The sequence below is a fragment of the Gorilla gorilla genome, chromosome 3 (genome assembly GCF_029281585.2).
Source record: "Gorilla gorilla gorilla isolate KB3781 chromosome 3, NHGRI_mGorGor1-v2.1_pri, whole genome shotgun sequence".
Lineage (NCBI taxonomy): Eukaryota > Metazoa > Chordata > Mammalia > Primates > Hominidae > Gorilla > Gorilla gorilla.
The window spans coordinates 17,771,701-17,790,109 of NC_073227.2; positions in this window are offsets into that span (position 1 = coordinate 17,771,701).

The following is an 18,409-nucleotide window of genomic DNA, read 5'->3' on the forward strand; positions in this document are numbered from 1 at the left end:
GAGAGGGACAGAGAGACAAAGTTCCTTGCTTCCCCCGGGGCGCTGTCCCTGTGAGCTCCCGGTGTCCTGCACACGTGGAACCCTGAGTCACCGGGCCTGTGTGTGTGCGATGGGGCTCCGTGGCCAGCCTGGCCTCCTGGGGTTCACTTTCTGCTTTCCTACCCCAACTCTTCCTGTGTGGCTTTGCTGGCCTTCCACTGGGTAGGCACGTGGGTTTGGAGGGCAGATGAGGGCCCACTGGAGAGCTGTACCCCTCAGTGAGGGCCGCCACCTTGATGGTTTTTGATGGATAATGGGGTTGACCTCTTTGTTCCTTCCACATGTTTTTATGTTTGACCATTTGCTCAGCTAAGCGTGTCTTAATCATTTGATTCGTGGTGAATGAGCCCCACATGGGAGAGACGGCGGCCTTCATTCTGAACCCATTTAGGCAGCACGGGCAGCCCTCCTCGCCGTGGGCTGCACCAGAGCCCCCCTGCCCAGTCTTGGGGTTGCTCCCGGATGCTGTCTGGGAGGCTTGCTTATGGTGACATCCTCATCTCCCCGTGCACTTTACTGCATTCAGAGCTTGGGTCACCTGGACACTGAACTCAGGTGAATTTTCTCTGAGATCCCGGGAGAAGGAGGACAGTTCTCTGGAAGGTTTTCCAGGGCCGATCACGGAAAGGATGGGAAGGGAGAGGTCCTGGTCGGGGACACGATTACGGTGGCAGTGTAACGCCGGGAAACTCGATTGCGTGAAGTCCCTCTTACTCCCTCTACATCCCTCTTTTACGTGGACTCTGACAAAGACCAGGATACCAGAATGCAGTGGAGTGACCAAGTGTAGTGGGACCTTGGGAACAAGAGTCTGGAACCACGGGGCTGGGGTTTGCATCCTGGTTCTGGCCCTCCTTAGCTGGCTGACATGGCACAAGCCACTTACCCTCTCTGAGCCTTACTGTCTTCAGAGGCAAATGGATCCGTCAACAGGCCCCATTGCCTGGGGTTGTTACTGCTGAGATCAAGGGAAGCTCGTCCATAGAAGCACTTAGCGTTGTGCCTGGCACATAGTGTATGGTGGATAAATGGGACTTAGGACTGAAACTCATGCCTTGGTGTGTTTTTGCAGTGAGTGATGTTTTGTTCTGGGGTGCATCGCAAGAGACAAGGTTCTTGGCCGGGCGTGGTGGCTCAAGCCAATAATCCCAGCACTTTGAGAGGCCGAAGAGGGAGGATCGCTTGAGCCCAGGAGTTTAAGACCAGCCTGGGCAACATGGTGAAGCCTCATATCTACCAAAAAAAAGAAAGAAAAAAAAAAGCCAGGTATGGTGGTGTGTGCCTGTAGTCCCAAGTACTTGGGAGGCTGAGGTGGGAGGATTGCTAGAGCCTGGAAGGTCCGGCTGCAGTGAGCTGTGATCACGCCACTGCACTCCAGCCCAGGTGACAAAGTGAGACCCTATTTCAAGGAAAACAGAGAGAGACAGACAGACAGACCCACAAGTGTCTTAAGCCAGAATCTCCATGTTAAAATGATTTCCAGAGGCTAAAAGGATGACATATTGATAATGAAATATTTAAAAGGCAGAAACCCCACTGAATTTCTTGGTCCACCGAGGGAAATGGGAATCGCATGACCTGAAGGATGATGTAGGAACTGAACAGAAACCATCCTTGTTTCCTGAATCTGAATATGGCACCCTCTTTTCATGGTGTCTGTATCTGCTCAGTCCAGCGGCCCCTCGAAAAGAGGGAATCTTGATTTTCAAACTTAAAATTTGGCCCAAAGCCCACTGCTGCCCACAATGCCCGCCAGACACGTTCCTCTTCCCTTTTAGTTTCTATGGGAATACTCTCTTTGAAGAACCCATGAAGCAGTGTCAGGCTGGTGTGAGGATCAGCAGCGATTTCTTTGAGGAGGAGAGCCGGTTTCTTCACTCACAGGCCAAGTCTGAGTGGATCAAGAGGAACAGAGTGCCCTTTTATGAGATTTTGTCTGCGTAGACCATTAGCTTGTTAAAAATGTCAAAACCATCCTCGTTTTTTAATAGCAGATTATTTTGGACTTTTCTCTGCAAGAAGCAGCATGGGCATTCAGATACTTTTAAGGATAAAATGTTCTTTCTCATCATCAGGCCTGGTGCTCTGGATGGCTGAGGTTTTAATGTGACTGGATGTCCCTTGGAGTGGCTCCCAGGCTGTGCTCTTGTGGTTGGGTGGCAAGGGGTTGCTTTATTCGGTGGTGGCTAGAGGATGTTTTAGCAGGTAAATTGGGCCCCCAGGAGCCACTGAGTGGCAAGTCCTGCTGCAGGGCATGTGTTTATGGTGGGGAGGTGGGGGGGTGGAGGGTGGAGGGTGGGGGGCATTGATTTCCTGCCAATATCAGAAGTTTCACAGGCTTCTTGTGTATCCACAAACACCCACCCCATTGAGAAGGCCTAGAAAACCTGGCCCTCCCCAAGCCTTTATTGACCGCTTGTGAGTGATCCCAGGGTGTGTCTGACCCACAGCTCCTCCTGGAGGGAGAGGAAAGTCTCTCCTAGTTATTTGGTTATCAACCTCAACCACTTGCTGAGCCTTCCTCAAGACCAGGCACCCCGGCAGAGATTTCTGGGTTGTCAGGCAGAACCGAGCATTCAAGGGTAATAATTCATTGGAGTCCCTGAAATCCCTGATGGACGCACCAGGTAAAAGCATCCAGGGTTGAAACCAGATGAGGAAGGTTATTGTCAGCCTGGGGCTCCTGTACAGGTGCATCCGCATTGCAGGGATTTTCCTTCTTGCTGAGGAGAAACCTGGGTTTCTCTGCTTTGGCACAGTCACAACATTTGGGGTGAGACCATTCGTGGTGCTGGTGGTGGGGCCGTCCCGTGTATTGTAGGATGGTTAGCAGCATCTCTGGTCTCCATCCTCTAGGTGCCATTCTACCCTCCCAGCTATGGCTACCCCAGATGTCTCCAGACGGTTTCAAATGCCATGGAGCAAGGGAGTGGTACGTGAGCAAAACCACCCCAGCTGAGAGCCATTGGTCTACACTTGTGGAAATGTTTGAGGATGAGAGTGTCGAGCTTGGGTCCCTGCTGTACCCTTTATGAGCAATGCAGTCTTGGAAAATTAATACTACTCCAGGGGCCTCAGTTTTCTCATCTATAAAATGGAGATAAATGAGATACACTTTCATAGGAAGATTATATGGGATTTACTGAGATAATAAGACAGTAAATGGAAAATGCTGGGAATAGAATTTATTTATTTATTTATTTTTTTTAAGACTGAGTCTTACTCTGTTGCCCAGACTGGAGTGCAGTGGCATGATCTCCGCTTACTGCAACCTCCACCTCCTGGGCTCAAGTGATTCTCCTGCCTCAGCCTCCCGAGTAGGTGGGATTACAGGTACCCACCACCACACCAGGCTAATTTTTGTATTTTTAGTAGAGATGGGGTTTCACCACATAGGCCAGGCTGGTCTCAAACTCCTGACCTAAGGTGATTCACCTGCCTCGGCCTCCCAAGGTGCTGAGATCACAGGTGTGAGCCACCACGCTGGGCTGGGCATAGCATTGTAACACATTGTAACACAGACAAAGCACACAGTACTTGGGCAATATTTTTTACATTTGGATTGCCTAGACTCCATCCTCCATCCCCTCATGCGCTGGTGCCATGCAGACCAGAATTTCACCCACCTAGACTGCAGAGTGGATTTGGGTAACATCCTGGCTTTCTGCACAAGATTTGCCTGTTCTCCACCACATCCCGCTGGTTCTCAGGGTCCAGGATTCCAAGAGGCAGGGATGTGGGCAGGCAGGGCAGGTGGCCCACCCAGTTCACCCCCACGCTGGGGACCTGCAGATCCGGCTCTTCAAGACAGGGTGTTTTGACCAACATCCGGGTTTCTGGATTTCCCTTTGAGCACAGCTGGACTACACAGGCTGAAGTTCTCTCTGCTGAGATATAGATATTTCCCTGGCGATGATCTTTCAAGCTGACATGAAGACATGGCCACCCGCTGGAACGTGGTGTGTCTGCCGTGGCGCTCTTGTAATTTGTGAGGCAGGCTCCTGAGGAATGTAGTGCATAAGTGGGAAATAGTGGGAAGTTCTCGCATCCTCCCCTGGCCAAAAGTGCTGCCTGCGCGGTTGGTAGACGGTCCTTTGAGCAGGAAGAAGACAAGAAGTACATTCCTGTTAGCTATGACAGAGAGGGGCAGGGTACATACTGGACATTTCAAGCCCCTGCAGAGAAGCAAGTCTTATTGTGCTGGGAGTACTTGAGTGGGGGCTGTGTTGCCCTGGGCTTTAATTATTTCAGGAACATTTAACCGCAGGGCCGACAGGCTGGATCTTGATATGTGTTTCTCAGTTGGAAAAACTTTGGACCATAGGGAAATGTCTTCTCAAGTCTTTTAATTTCATTAAGGTGGTGATTTTTCTTCTTGTGGCCTCTGGATTGTGACACAGAACTCAAGGGACAGGAAGGAGATGAGCTGGAGGCTGGGACAGGGGTCCCTGCCAGGGATGCTGGTGACTCACATGACGGTGTTGACGTGTGGAGTCCGGTGCCTGGTTTGGGGAATGTTTGTGGGATATGTTACAAAGCACTGATGGACCTATCAGGTACTGGAGGTGAATGGTCAAGTCTGATCTCAGGGCTGGCAGTGTCAGGCAAGGACAGGAAGTTGAGGTTGGACTCATTGGCTGAGGTTGCTTGGGACCCAGGGGGAAATGTGTGCCAGGACAGATGGGTCTGGGGATAGGAAGGCAGGTTTGGGCTGGAGACTCGGGTTTGGGAGGCATCCCAGGTAGACAGTGGTTGAGGCTGTGGAAATGACTGCGATTGCCTGGGATGAGAGTGGAGACAGACAGGATGGGGGTTTTGCTCTATGCCTGAGGAACCCACCTCCCAGGTTCAAGCAATTCTCCTGCCTCAGCCTCCCAAGTAGTTGGGGATGCAGGTGCATGCCACCATACCTGACTAACTTTTGTATTTTTAGTAGAGATGAGGTTTGGCCAGGCTGGTCTCAAACTCCTGATCTCAAGTGATCGGCTCACCTTGGCCTCCAAAGTGCGGGATTATAGGCATGAGCCACCATGCCTGACCATTTTTAAATATTAATTTTTATGAAATATTTTCAAACACATTTTACTGTACATTGGAAAAGTCAATCATGATTTGAAAACTTTATCAAAATCCAATCAAATGTCAATTAACCATTTGATTGTGGATGGATAAGGAGGCTATTTTGACCAAAACATGTTAGAACAATTACCACTTATAGAAATAATCTATGTTTTAATGTTTTAGTTGAATTAAAGAATATTTTATATTCTGTCCAGGCGCAGTGGCTCACACCTGTAATCCCAGCACTTTGGGAGGCCGAGGCTGGCGGATCACCTAAGGTCAGGAGTTCGAGACCAGCCTGGCCAACATGGCGAAACTGTCTCTACCAAAAATACAGAAATCAGCCAGGTGTGATTGCACACACCTGTAATCCCAGCTACTTGTGAGGCTGAGGCAGGAGAATCGTTTGAACCTGGGAGACAGAGGTTACAGTCAGCTGAGATCGCACCACTGCACTTCAGCCGGCCTGGGTGACAGAGTGAGACTCTGTTTCAAAAATAAATAAATAAATAAAATAGAATTCTGAATTTTATTTTTAATAATTATTTTTGTAAAGAGAATGTCTTGTTTTTTGGAGTTGTTGAATTTATTGAATTGACAAAAATTATGTACAAGAGGGTATACAACATGATGTGATTGAAGTATGTATACGTTACGAAATGGCTAAATCAAGCTAAATAACATATCACCTCCGAGACTTATTTTTTTCTGTGGTTAGAACACTTAAAAACCTACTCTCTGAGTGATTTCCAAGTGTGTGATATGTTGTTACTAACTGTAGGTACCATGTTGTCCCATGGATATCCTGAACTTATTCTTCTTCTCTAAAAATGACATTCTGTGTTCTTTGGCATCTGCCCACTTCCCCACCCTGGCAACCATCGTTCTACTCCGTTTCTGTGTATTCAACTTTTTTCTTTTCTTTTTCTTTCTTTTTTTTTTTTTTTTTGAGACAATCTCATTCTATTGCCCAGGCTGTAGTGCAGGGTTGTGATCTTGGCTCACTGCAGCCTTGACCTCGCAAGCTCAATCAATCCTCCCAACTCGGCCTCCTGAGTATCTGGGAGTACAGGCATGCACCACCACGCTCCACTAATTTTTGTATTTTTTTGTAGAGATGGGGTCTTGCTATGTTATCCAGGCTGGTCTTGAACTCGTGAGCTCAAGCAATCTGCCAGCCTCAGCCTCCCAAAGTGCTGGGATAACAGGCATGAGCCACCATGCCTGGCCGAGTTTAACTTTTTTAGATTCCAGATGTAAGTGAGATCATGTGGTATTTGTCGTTCTGTGCCTGGCTTATTTCACATAACATTATATCCTCCAGGCTTATCCATGTTGTCTCAAATGGCAGGATTTCCTTCTTTTTGAAGGCTGAATAGTACTCCACTGTGTACATACAACACATTGCTGCTGGAGGTGTAATGGAGGCCAGTTGGGGGAGGAGGGGGAAAGGATTCACTCTAAGTCTAGATGCTCCAGCACCCACCCACGGTGTGTGCAAGGAAGTGCAGGATGCTCCTGGTCTTGCAAACTGGTTTGTGGGACTCCAAAGCCCCTATCCTTCCATGATGCTTTCTGTCCTGTTATCACATTTCCTTGGAGGAGAACCCAGCCTTGGTGGAGAGCCCTGCTCTGGCTTTGTCCTTCGACATGAGATGGTAAAGGATGGTGCTGCTGGGAGACCCTCACGTCTGCACACTGGGGGCTGCTTGCCTTCTCCATTCCTCCTTCAAGTATCTGAGCAGCTCCTGTGTGCCAGCTGCTGGTCTACGAGATGGACGGCTCCTTAGAGATCATGCTGTAGCAGAGGAGGCAGGCTGTAACCCACAGGCCAGAGCCAGCCCCCTGCCTGTTCATACAAATAAAGTTTTATTGGAACACAGCCACACCCATTTCAGTGCATATTGTCTGTGGCTGCTTTCCTGCTACAATGGAGAGTTGAATAGTTGGGACAGAGACGTATGGCCTGCAAAGCTGAAATATTTACCATCTGGCCCTCAAGAGAAAGGAAATAAATGCTGATCCTTGTACCCCGACAGTCTTAGCTTAAGAGGACTTTGTACCACCCTGACGTCCCAGGCGGCCATGAGTCCAGCCACCTTTGAAATGTACACAGGTCTGGACTGGGGTTTCAGCAAGTGAGTCCCAATTTTGCAGGTCTTTGGTATGCGGGACACAACCCAGGATTTTGAGTGGGGTTTCCTCACCACTGTGGCTGGGCACTGGGCTAGGGTGCTTTCTGATTTTTGTATGGGGAAGAGAAAGGAGGGAGGAAATGGCCACTTGTTGCCCTGTTCTAACATTTTTCTAAGATGGGTCTCCAGGCCAGGCTCGGGATCTCACCTTGCACAGCTTACAAAACCCAGTGAGGCCAGCTGTCTTGGCGCTGCCACTCTGAGGGATGGAGCCCCCAACTTACCAGGAAGGGAGATAAAAGAATGGTTTCTGCGAGCACGAGAACGGGCTTTATTGAAATTAACATTTCCCCCAAGTTTTATAATGTCTAGGCATGTATATTTCAGTGTCTGTCTCAAAAGCTCTTGCTAATAACCAGATGGTGCATTTAATTTCCTTTTTTTGTTCTCTGAGCAACATGCAGCTTCCTGCACAGCCCTCCTTGCAGGCAACTGCACTGAGGTGACAGTACTCCTGACTGCCAGCACAGATCCCCAGGGCCTCTGAGAGCCCTGTATTCTGGTGGCAGCCTTTCCCCCTTCTATTTGGCCCCAGCTGGAAGGGGGCAGGTTACCCACAGCCCAGCACAGGGCTCCCGCCTTAGTTTCTCTAGGGAGTCTGGCTCCCTCTGACCCTCTAGACCTCACCAGCTGAGGATCAGAGCCCCGGGTCAGGAGCCAGGGCCAGGGGGCATTGGGGGGTGGTTTGAGAGTGCAGCTCTGGAGGGGGGCAGGGCGGGCCCAGGAGAAGCTGTTCGGGGGAGACTGCAAAGACATGGCAGAGTTAGGACAAGAGGGCCAGGCATGGTGGCTCACACCTGTAATCCCAGCACTTTGGGAGGCCGAGGTGGGCGGATCACCTGAGGCCAGGAGTTTGAGACCAGACTGGCCAACATGGTGAAAACCTGTCTCTACTAAAAATACAATAATTAGCCAGACGTGGTGACACCTATAATCCCAGCTACTCGGGAAGCTGAGCCACGAGAATTGCTTGAACCCGGAAGGTGGAGGTTGCACTGAGCTGAGATTGTGCCACTGTACTCCAGCCTGGGCAACAGAGCAAGATTCCATCTCAAAAAAAAAAAAAAAAAGTCAGGACAGGAGGAGGGAAGAGAGGGAGCTGTGGGGCAGCAGCCAGGGCCTTAAAGGCACAGGAGAGTAAGCTTGGATTTCCAGTTCCAAAGGACATGAAGACAAAGTCACACACCTTTATTTAACCTGCTCCAAGTGAGGCGGGGCTTTGTGTATTTTCCTTGTTTTCCTTTTCCTTGTGTTCAGGCTGTTGTAGAAACGGGTACACAGGGGCTCTGTGTAGCGCCCTGTTCTGGGGGCCTTCAGGAAGCATGGGGTGCCCTGGTTTCCTTGGCTTCATGTCCCTGTTTCCTCCTGCCACCCCTGACTGTGCTCCCCACCTTATCCCTCAGACCATCCTCCTGGAGGGGCCTGACCAGGGCTTGTGTCCTTTTTAGTCTCTGGGGAGGAAGACTCTGTGGCTTGAAAGCCTGTCGGCTTAAGTTGCAAGGTGTAGGTGCCTGGGAGGGCACGTGCACGGCCCTCTTGACTGATCCATTCATGTTTTTCTTTTTTGACTCTGTTCTATGTTGTCCTGATGGAGGGGTAAGCCCCTACCTTCTGCTTTTCCTGCCTTGGACTCTTGCAATTGGGCCAGATGAGAGGGTCCATGTGGTCTGAGAATTCAGGAAATGCAGGCCAGGTGTGGTGGCTGACACCTGTAATCCCAGCACTTTTGGAGGCCAAGGTGGGCAGTCCAGGAGTTCGAGACCAGGTGGCCAAAATAGCGAAAGCCTGTCTCTACAAAAAATACAAAAGTTAGCCAGGCTTGGTGGTGCGTGCCTGTAATCCTAGTTATTTGGGAGGCTGAGGCAAGAGAATCACTTGAACCCAGAAGGAGCAGGTTGCAGTGAGGAGGAGGTTGCAGTGAGGAGGAGGTTGCAGTGAGGAGGAGGTTGCAGTGAGGAGCGGGTGGCAGTGAGCCGAGATTGTGTCCCTGGACTCCAGCGTGCGCAATAGAGCGAGACTCTGTTTCCAAAATAAATAAATAAATAAATAAATAAATAAATAAATAAATAAATAAATAAATAATTTATATAGAAAACAAAACACAAAACTTCCTCTTCATTTGATTTTCTTGATCTTGCTTCTCAGAGGTAACACTGGGAAGTGTTGGGGTATACCTCTCCACACCTTTTTCTTTGATTTCTTTTTATTTTTTATTCTACGTTCTGAGATACATGTGCTGAACGAGCAGGTTTGTTACATAGGTATACATGTGCCATGGTGGTTTGCTGCACCTGTCAACCCGTCATCTAGGTTTTAAGCCCCGGGTGCATTAGGTATTTGTCCTAACGCTCTCCCTCCCCTTCTCCCCCACCCCTGATGGGCCCTGGTGTGTGATATTCCCCTCCCTGTGTCCATGTGTTCTCATTGTTCAACTCCCACCTATGAGTGAGAACACGCAGAGTTTGGTTTTCTGTTGCTGTCCACACCTTTTTCCTCTGTGCACGCAAGCACATGTATTTGCACATAAGTGTTTATTGTAACCTTTTTTAAAAAAATGGAATAATGCTATATTTATTCTTTGGAAAGCCTGCTTTTCAGGCAGCATGTCTTTGACATTGTCTCACGTTGGAACCTGGGTACCACCTTCTTCTCCCAGCAGTTATTCTGACGTGTGGATGCACCATGCTTCATTTAACCAGCCGTGCACCGATACGTCTTTGGATGGTTTCCGCCTTTTCCCAATCACAGACGGTGTTCTGATGAATTTCCTCACACACATCACTTGGTGCTCTGTGTCTGCATTTCTGTGAGATGTTCCTGGAGGTGGGCTGTCTAGGTCAGAGGGGGATCTGTGCTTAATTTGCATCCTGTGCAAAATTCCATCCAGTCATCCGGCTCCCGAAGGGCTCACATGGTACTGTCCTCTGTAGCCATCATCTTCTGCAGATGATGGCACGACAGCCTCTCTTTCTTTTACTCACACCATTCTGCACCGTGGTGTCCTGGGGGGTCCAGGCCCTACCTGCTTTTCTGCCCCCACCCCACAGTCCCCCCAGCCCCTGCTAACAGGTACTCTGGCTTCTGAGCTCTGGCAGACTGCCTCACTCTGGAGAAGTTTGCTTTCTCAAACATTCCTGGCAATGTTACTGCAAATCTCGAGGCCTGCATTTGCCTTCTTCCGGCCTCAGTTTCCTCAAAAGTAAAATGGGGATAATGTGATGCTACTGTCTGCATCCTGGAGCTGCCATGAGGGTTCAGTGAGATCACTGTTGAGAGGACGTTCACAGCGCCGGCCTTGTGCGCAGTCAGCACGTGTAGGGCAGGGCTGTTGCTGATACGTGGTTAACTGTCATTGCTAGATTGTGGCTTGACCAGGGGCATTGTCTTTAGTGCCGAGCCCAGAGCCACCCCTAGTACCTGCTGTGTTTATAGAGTGATTGAGTGTCAGGGTCAGAGACTGGGGCAATGGCAGCAGAAACAGAGGAAAGAAGTGGGGCTTCTAATAGTTCCTGAACCAGTGGCTCTTGAGATGAAGCCTTCTTGCCAAGGTCTGGGGCTGTGCTGTGTGTTCTAGGCCTGAGACTGGAAGCTAGGCCTGGCTGCAGCCCTGGCTTAGCTGGGGAAGTGCAGGTCAGCATCCTGCTTCATTAGGACACCTCCAAGCCCAGCTTAGACGTGGATGCCAGGTGACCCTCTGTTTACTCTGAGCCCAGACAGAGGACAGGGAAGTGTGCAAGGGTGGGGACCCTCATCACAGCCCTTGACTCTGTAAGGCATATGGGTTTGTGCAGGTGTGTGATCACGGCCGTGGCTTCTCTGTGAGTTTCAAGCTCGGGGTTGTGTTTATGCAGGGTTAGGCTTCCCAGGTAAAATACAGGAAGTCCAATTAAACCTGAATTTCTCATTAACCATTTTTTTTTTATTTTGGTGCAAATATATCCCATGCAATATTTGGGACCTGCTTACCCTAAAAAATGATTGTTGTTCATCTGAAATTCAAGTTTAACTGGCATCCTGTCTTTTCACTTGCTACGTATGAGAGTTCCGTGTGGGGGTTATCAGTGTGCATTTGTGAGTTCCCATGTGAAGGACTCTCTCCAAGTGTCTGTAGGTGCCAGGATGGAGATGGACAGAGAAGATCCTCTCGGGCCGCTTTAGTGGCACCTAGAGACGGTGGGGTTGGACACTTCAGCCCCAGGGGCCTGGGCAGCACTGTCCAGCACCTGTGTGCTCCTGTCTTCTTCATGGGGGCTGACTTCCCTGCCTTCTCTGTCCAAGTACTGTGTCAAGAGCTATCCCATCCGCCCCCATCTGGAGCTTGGCTGCCCAGACAGACAAGATAGCAAACAGTGTGCAGATGGCTGCAAAGCTTTCCCGAGCTCCTTCTGCAAGGGGCCTGCAGATGAAATGGAAGCCCTCATCCTCACCGCCTCCCCCTTCCAGAAAACCCAGGCAACAGCCATCTCTGAATGCTGCTTTAGAAGCTTCTCCCTCCGGGTGATTAAACCACTCCAGACAAATAAAGCACTGCATTTCCACCATAGGCTTGTTCACATGCACGCAGCCTATTGTCTTGGATCCGCCTGTGTGCCTGATTCATCAGGGTGAGGGGTTCTCCTCTGAGGTGCTTGCAAAGAGCTGCTTGCAAAGAGTTGCTTAATTTTCATCTGAAAGACTCTCTGTAGAAACCAGGCCCAGCTTTGGAAGAAAGCCTTTTCTCCCCGTTTAGCAAATTCTGTGTCATTCTTTTGTTTTTCTTTCTTTTTTTGAGACGGAGTTTCACTTTTGCTGCCCAGGCTGGAGTGCAATGGTGCAATCTCGGTTCACTGCAGTCTCTGCCTCCCACGTTCAAGCAATTCTCCTGCCTCAGCCTCCTGAGTAGCTGGGACTACAGGCACCCACAACCATACCGGCTAATTTTTTTGTATTTTTAGTAGAGAGGGAGTTTCACCATGTTGGCCAGGCTGGTCTCGAACTCCTGACCTCAGGTGATCCACCTCGGCCTCCCAAAGTGCTGGGATTACAGGTGTGAGCCACCATGCCTGTCTGGAATTCTGTGTCATTCTGGATACTTATCATGACTTCAAGCATCCAGGACTCTGTCCTGGGTATCCTGAGCCTGAGGGTGTATGTGTGTCCAGCTGGCTTGGAGGTTGTCTACAGGCAGGTTGAACTTGGCCTCTGAGTCCATGGCAGCCTCACATGGGAAATACCACCAAGGAGCCTCATCGTGTGCTTTTATGAGATAGTTTCTATTTAGTCATTTCTGAATCTGTTACAGACAGGGTCTCAATTTCTTGCAAGTCCTGTATGAGGTCAGTGCTGTGATTATCCACATGTTCACTTGTTCTCTCTGGCCTCTTTCAAGCTCTTGTACTTCCTTTGCTCTTTTCCTGCCACAGGGCCTTTGCACATCCTGCTGTTTCTTCCTGGAAAGATTTTCCCTCTCCCTGCCTCTTCACCTGGTCATGGTCTCATCTGACAGTGGAGTCACTACATCCTCAGGGACGCCTGGCCACACTGAGTCAGTCACAGCAACCCCCTGTTATCTGCTTTCTTGACACCAGGTGCCTCTCTGTGGTAGACACTAGCTCAGCTATGGCTTCCTGTTTCTGTGCATGTCATTCTTCCCCTTCAAGGCTGTGGTCACCATGAGGGCCAGGTCCATGCCTGTTCCTGATTCTCATTTGTGTCTCTGGTGTTTAGTATTTGCTTACCTAGAATTTGATTAATGAATGACAGCATACCCATTTTACAGATGAGAAAGTTGAGGCTCAGGAACATTCTGTAACTTGCTCGGTATTAGATAGTGATAGTTTGAAGCCATCTGGCTGGTCGCTGGGTGCACACTCTTAACCACTTCACTATGGTTCTTCTCTCATGGTAGCTCTCCAACAGCAGGAGTGAGAGACAAATTTAGGACAGGTGTAACCAGAATCCCAGGGGTTATCCTAGAAGGTGGTGTCAGGAACATGCTTGCCTATGGGCTTTCTTACTGTATTGCATAAAATACTCAGTTTTTCTGACTTGCCTTTAGTAAAGACCTTAGCAATATTTGAAGCACAGTTGTCTGTAGGAAAGGGTGGGTGTTTATACTTTTTTAAAAAGGAGTCTATATCATATTTATCTTGGGTCTGCCATGCCCTCCGCTCTTCTTCAGCTTCAGTTATGCAAAATTCACACTTCTTCTCTTGACTGCCTCTCTCTTACCTGTTCAGTTTCTTTTCTGTGTTCGAGATTGCTTAGAATTTTTCCCCATTACTACAGCCTGCTTCCCACCTGTATCCCCCAGCCAGCTTGTTCTGGATTTTGTCAACAACAGTTCCACCGTTTAGTGAGGGCTGGAACAGCCTTGGAAAAGGCTGTGTGATGAAAGGTGAAGATACCTAATGTGCAGGCAGTCATCAGGGTTAATTCAAAGGCTGGAAGAAGGGCTGACCTGGAGGACTGGAAATGTCTTTGAGCTGAAGGTCGTGTGCAGGTGGAACGAAGAGGGTGAGCCTTTTGGGGTGAACTGCAAGTATTTGATAAGATCCCTGTCCCCATGGTTGGGGAAGTCTTGATAAGCATCCTCAATGTGATGGAGGGATCAAGGATCCCATGGCTCTACCTGTCCAGCATGGCAGCAACATGACACAGCCAAGTTATTGATTATTGGTTGCCCAGCTGTCATCACTCAACATCTTCTGTTAGTTATAGCTGTAATTTGTACTAGTTGTCAATGCCAGTTTTGACTTTCCTAGTCAATAAAGTGTTCTGAGAGTGGCGACTAAGGCTGAGCACTACCCATAATCATGAGTATTACAGAGGCAAGCCCCCTTGCCCACCCACCTGCAGGTGATGACACACCCTAGGAAATCACTCAATTCTTTGGAGGACCCTGAATAAATGCTCAAGTCCATCTGTTCATCTGTCCGTCCATCCATCCACCATTCCATCCATCCATCCATCCATCCATCCGGACACGCATACATCCACCCACCCACCTACCCATCTATCCATCCAACCTACTCTCTTATGCACCCAGATATCATCCACCTACCCACCAACCCATCTATCCATCCACTCACCCATGCATCTATCCACCCATTCACTCATCTACCCATCTATCCACCCACACGTCCATCCATTTATCTATCCCTCCAACCCCTCACCCACTCACCCATTTCTCCACCCACTCAGCCATCCCTTCACTGACTCAACCATCCATTCATTCATCCACCTGCCCACCCACCCATCTTTCCATCCACCCATCTACCAACCCACCCACCTATGTATCCATCCACTGCTTGTCCTTCTGTTCATTTATTCCACAGAGACTCATTAACCACCTACCAGATTCTGGGGAGGTATCTGCTCTAGGAATTGAGAACATGGTTTCTGGAATCTGATTCCCTGGGCTCAAATTGAGCTGCCTCCTAGCTAGCTGCTTGGGTAAGTTATAGAAACTGTGCTTTGATTTTCTTATCTGAAAATTGGCTATTAATAGCTTCTACTCTTGCAGATATAGTGAGGATTAAATAAGATGTCACATTAAAAGTGCATCATCGACACTCAATAGAGATTAGGTTTTACCATTCATTATTATTCTCGGCGGATATTGCAGATAACGTGGAGAGCATACGAAAGACACATGTTTGAACCAATAGTGACATACAGGTGCTAAGTTCTGCAGTAGGGGAAGGGCTGAAAACCATGGAGAAGGCCTGACCCAATCCTGGAGCCTCAGAAAAAATTCCCCGTTGAGTTGCTGTTTTAGCTGAGACTTCTGGGATGGGTAGTAGTTGGAGATCCCAGACAGGAGGTGACCGAGTTAGCCAGGGAAAAATTGGGACCTGGCACCCATGGCAGAGTTGAGTGATCCAGTCTTTCTGTCTCCTCTGGCTGGAAGTCCACCAGATCTGGGAATGTCCAGTTGGGGGAGGGGGCTGACAATGATCATGACCTTCACCTGTCCTCATATGTCCTCTGTGCATCTGCAAAGCCTCTGCCTCAGTCTCGTCTTCTGGAAAGTGGGATTGGAAACCACATCTGCTTCTCTCCCAGGACTGCTAGGAAGACAAGATTAGATGGCAGGTGAGAGCTCTTTGAAAATGAAAACATTCTGCTATTTGAATGCAAAGTGTTCTTCTTTGCCTGTGAAGTTTCCTAATCTGTGAACTCATACTGGACCTCGAAGCTGTCTATTAAAAAAATAGCAAAGTGGCTGGGCAGGGTGGCTTTTGCCTGTAGTCCTAGCACTTTGAGAGGCTGAGGGGGTTGGATCACTTGAGGCCAGGAGTTCGATACCAGCCTGGCCAATTTGTGAAACCCCATCTCTACTAAAAATATAAAAATTAGCTAGGTGTGGTGGCATCTGCCTGTAATCCCAGCTACTCGGGAGGCTGAGGCACAAGAATCATTTGAGCTCAGGAGGCAGAGGTTGCAGTGAGCCGAGATGGCACCACTGCACTCCAGCCTGGGCGAGAGAGCGAGGCTCTGTCTGAAAACAGAAAAAAAAAAAAAAAAAAAGCAAAGTTAACACTTCCTCCATCTCTCCCCTGGGGGAGGCAATTTGTCAAAGATTGTTGTTGGATTTTACACACAGGGAAATCTAAGGAAGGTGTGGAAACCAGACCAGGACTCCAGAATCTGGTCTCCCTGTTTACAGGGTCTTAAATGGGGGAGCCACTTTGGGTTCTTTCCACAAGATTGCTTTGTAAAAAAAACAAGAAGCAAACAAACAAACAAAAAACTCAAAAAAACAGCCCTGACCTAAATATTCACAAGGGACCTTAGGCAATATCTGCAAACAAACGTGAGTGATGAGTGGAATCTGTCATCTTTACAACTAAGACAGCTCCAGAGTTGAAGCAAGTGGAAATATCTCTAGAGACAGAGATTTGGACGGGTTTTGCCAGTTACAAGCTAGGAGAACCTGGGCAGGTTTACCTCTCTGAGCTTCTGTGACCTTCTAAAATAGGTTGCATTGTGCTAAACTTGCAGGAGGAATCCCAGCATCCTCCTGTGCACAAGGCTGGTTTCTTCCCATACTTTTCCTTGTTCTGCCTCTCTCCTCCTCTCCAAGAGACGAATACATGTGGACCCAGTAGGGGCCTATGTTTGCAAAAGCTTGCAGGTGATTCTCATGCAGCCAGCCTGGCTCTGGCACTGAGTTCTTGGACACTTCTGGAGGCGCATTTACTAGTGAGGAAGGTCACTGTGTGCTGAAGGCATCACTCATCTTCCATTCCTTTCTTCCACGAAGCAAGGCGCATGGGTCGACTGAGCTGGGAGAGTCCACGGTGTCAGCCTCCCCCACCCTTCCCTCCCTCCTTATTCCTTGTGTGCTGTACTTTGTCTTGATTTCCTGTACTCTGCACCAAGCCAGGAGATGGTAAGATCTCAAAAAAATCATTTTTTTGGGAAATGAGATCAAGAGGGTTTTTAATGGTTTGTTTGTTTGTTTGAGACAGGGTCTGTCGCCCAGGCTGAAGTGCAGTGGCGTAACCTTGGCTCACTGCAGCCTTGACCTTCTGGGCTCAGGTGATCCTCCCTCCTCAGCCTCCTGAGTAGCTGGGACTGCAGGTGCACACCACCATGCCTGATTAATTTGTCTATTTTTTGTAGAGATGAGGATTCACCATGTTGCCTAGGCTGGTCTCAAACTCCTGGGCTCAAGCAGTCCTCCATCCACCTCGGCCTCCCAAAGTGCTGAGATTACAGGCATGAGCTGCTGTGCCTGGCCAAGGTTTTTTATTATTATTATTTCAAAAACTTTTCAATAAACATAAAAGTAGAGAGACTAGTTTAATGAGCTATCATATACCCATCACATAGGTTTAAAAACTATTAACATTTGCAATATTTACTCCATTTGTTTTTCTGAAGTATTTAAAAAATAGTTTACAGTAGTTATGTAATTGCATCCTGATATTCACCCCTACGTAATTTACTTTCCCTCTAAAAACATGAGGGCATTTTTTATATGATCATTGTCATTCCTAATCAAATTACCAGTAATTCCTTAACATCCTCTAAGATCAAGTTTACATTCAGATGTCTTGTCCTCAAAATGTCAATTGTGATTATTTTTTTCTTTGAGCAAAGATAATAAGATCCCAAGATAAATGACAGAGATTCCATGTTAGCCCTGATGTGTAACCTCTGTGGTCCATTGTGGCTTTACTTGAAAGTCTGAGGCTAGGCGTGGTGGCTCACACCTGTAATCCCAGCACTTTGGGAGACCAAGGTAGGTGGATCATGAGGTCAAGAGATCAAGACCATCCTGACCAACATGATGAAACCCTGTCTCTATTAAAAATACAAAAATTAGCCAGGCGTGGTGGCGGGTGCCTATAGTCCCAGCTACTCGGGAGGCTGAGGCAGGAGAATCACTTGAACCCGGGAGGCAGAAGTTGCAGTGAGCTGGGATTGCACCACTGGACACCAGCCTGGGTGGCAAGAATGAGACTCTGGAAAAAAAAAAAAGTCTCTCACTAATAAAAAGAACACTCAAAAGAACACTCCATTTCCCATCTGGCCCCTGCTCCTTAATGTTAGCCCCCTCCTGTGGGGAGGAGGGGGTGACTTTCAGCGCAGGTTCAAACATTCCCATTGCTCGCTCTGATCCCGATAAAGCCCATCGTCATGAATGAATGCTTCCCTTGCAGGTTATTCTAAGTATTGTAAATAGTGCACATGGAGCATCCTCATGATGACTGGGTTGGTAGTGAATATTTATAGGTTTCTTTTATGCGTTTTTTTTTTAGTGTTTTCCATAGTTCCATGTCTCTACAACCCATAGGAATATCAGAATCGTGTGTGTGTGGGTGCTTATTAAATACACCAATTCCTGGGCTCACTCCCAGTGACTCCCAGTCTGATGATTGGGGGCTCAGCTAGGACCTATGTTTGCAAAAGCTCCCAGGTGATCTCATGCAGCCAGCCTGGCTCTGGCTCTGGCTCTGGCTCTGGCTCTGGGAGCTGGGTTGGGAACTAGTCTTTGGTGTCATTCTGCTGGAGCTTCAAGTTGGGCTCTTTGACTCCATCTTGTATTGTCATCACTTGTATTCAGGTCTGTTCTTCCTCTGGATTGTAAACTCCTTGATGTCTGGGTCATCTCAGCTCATGAG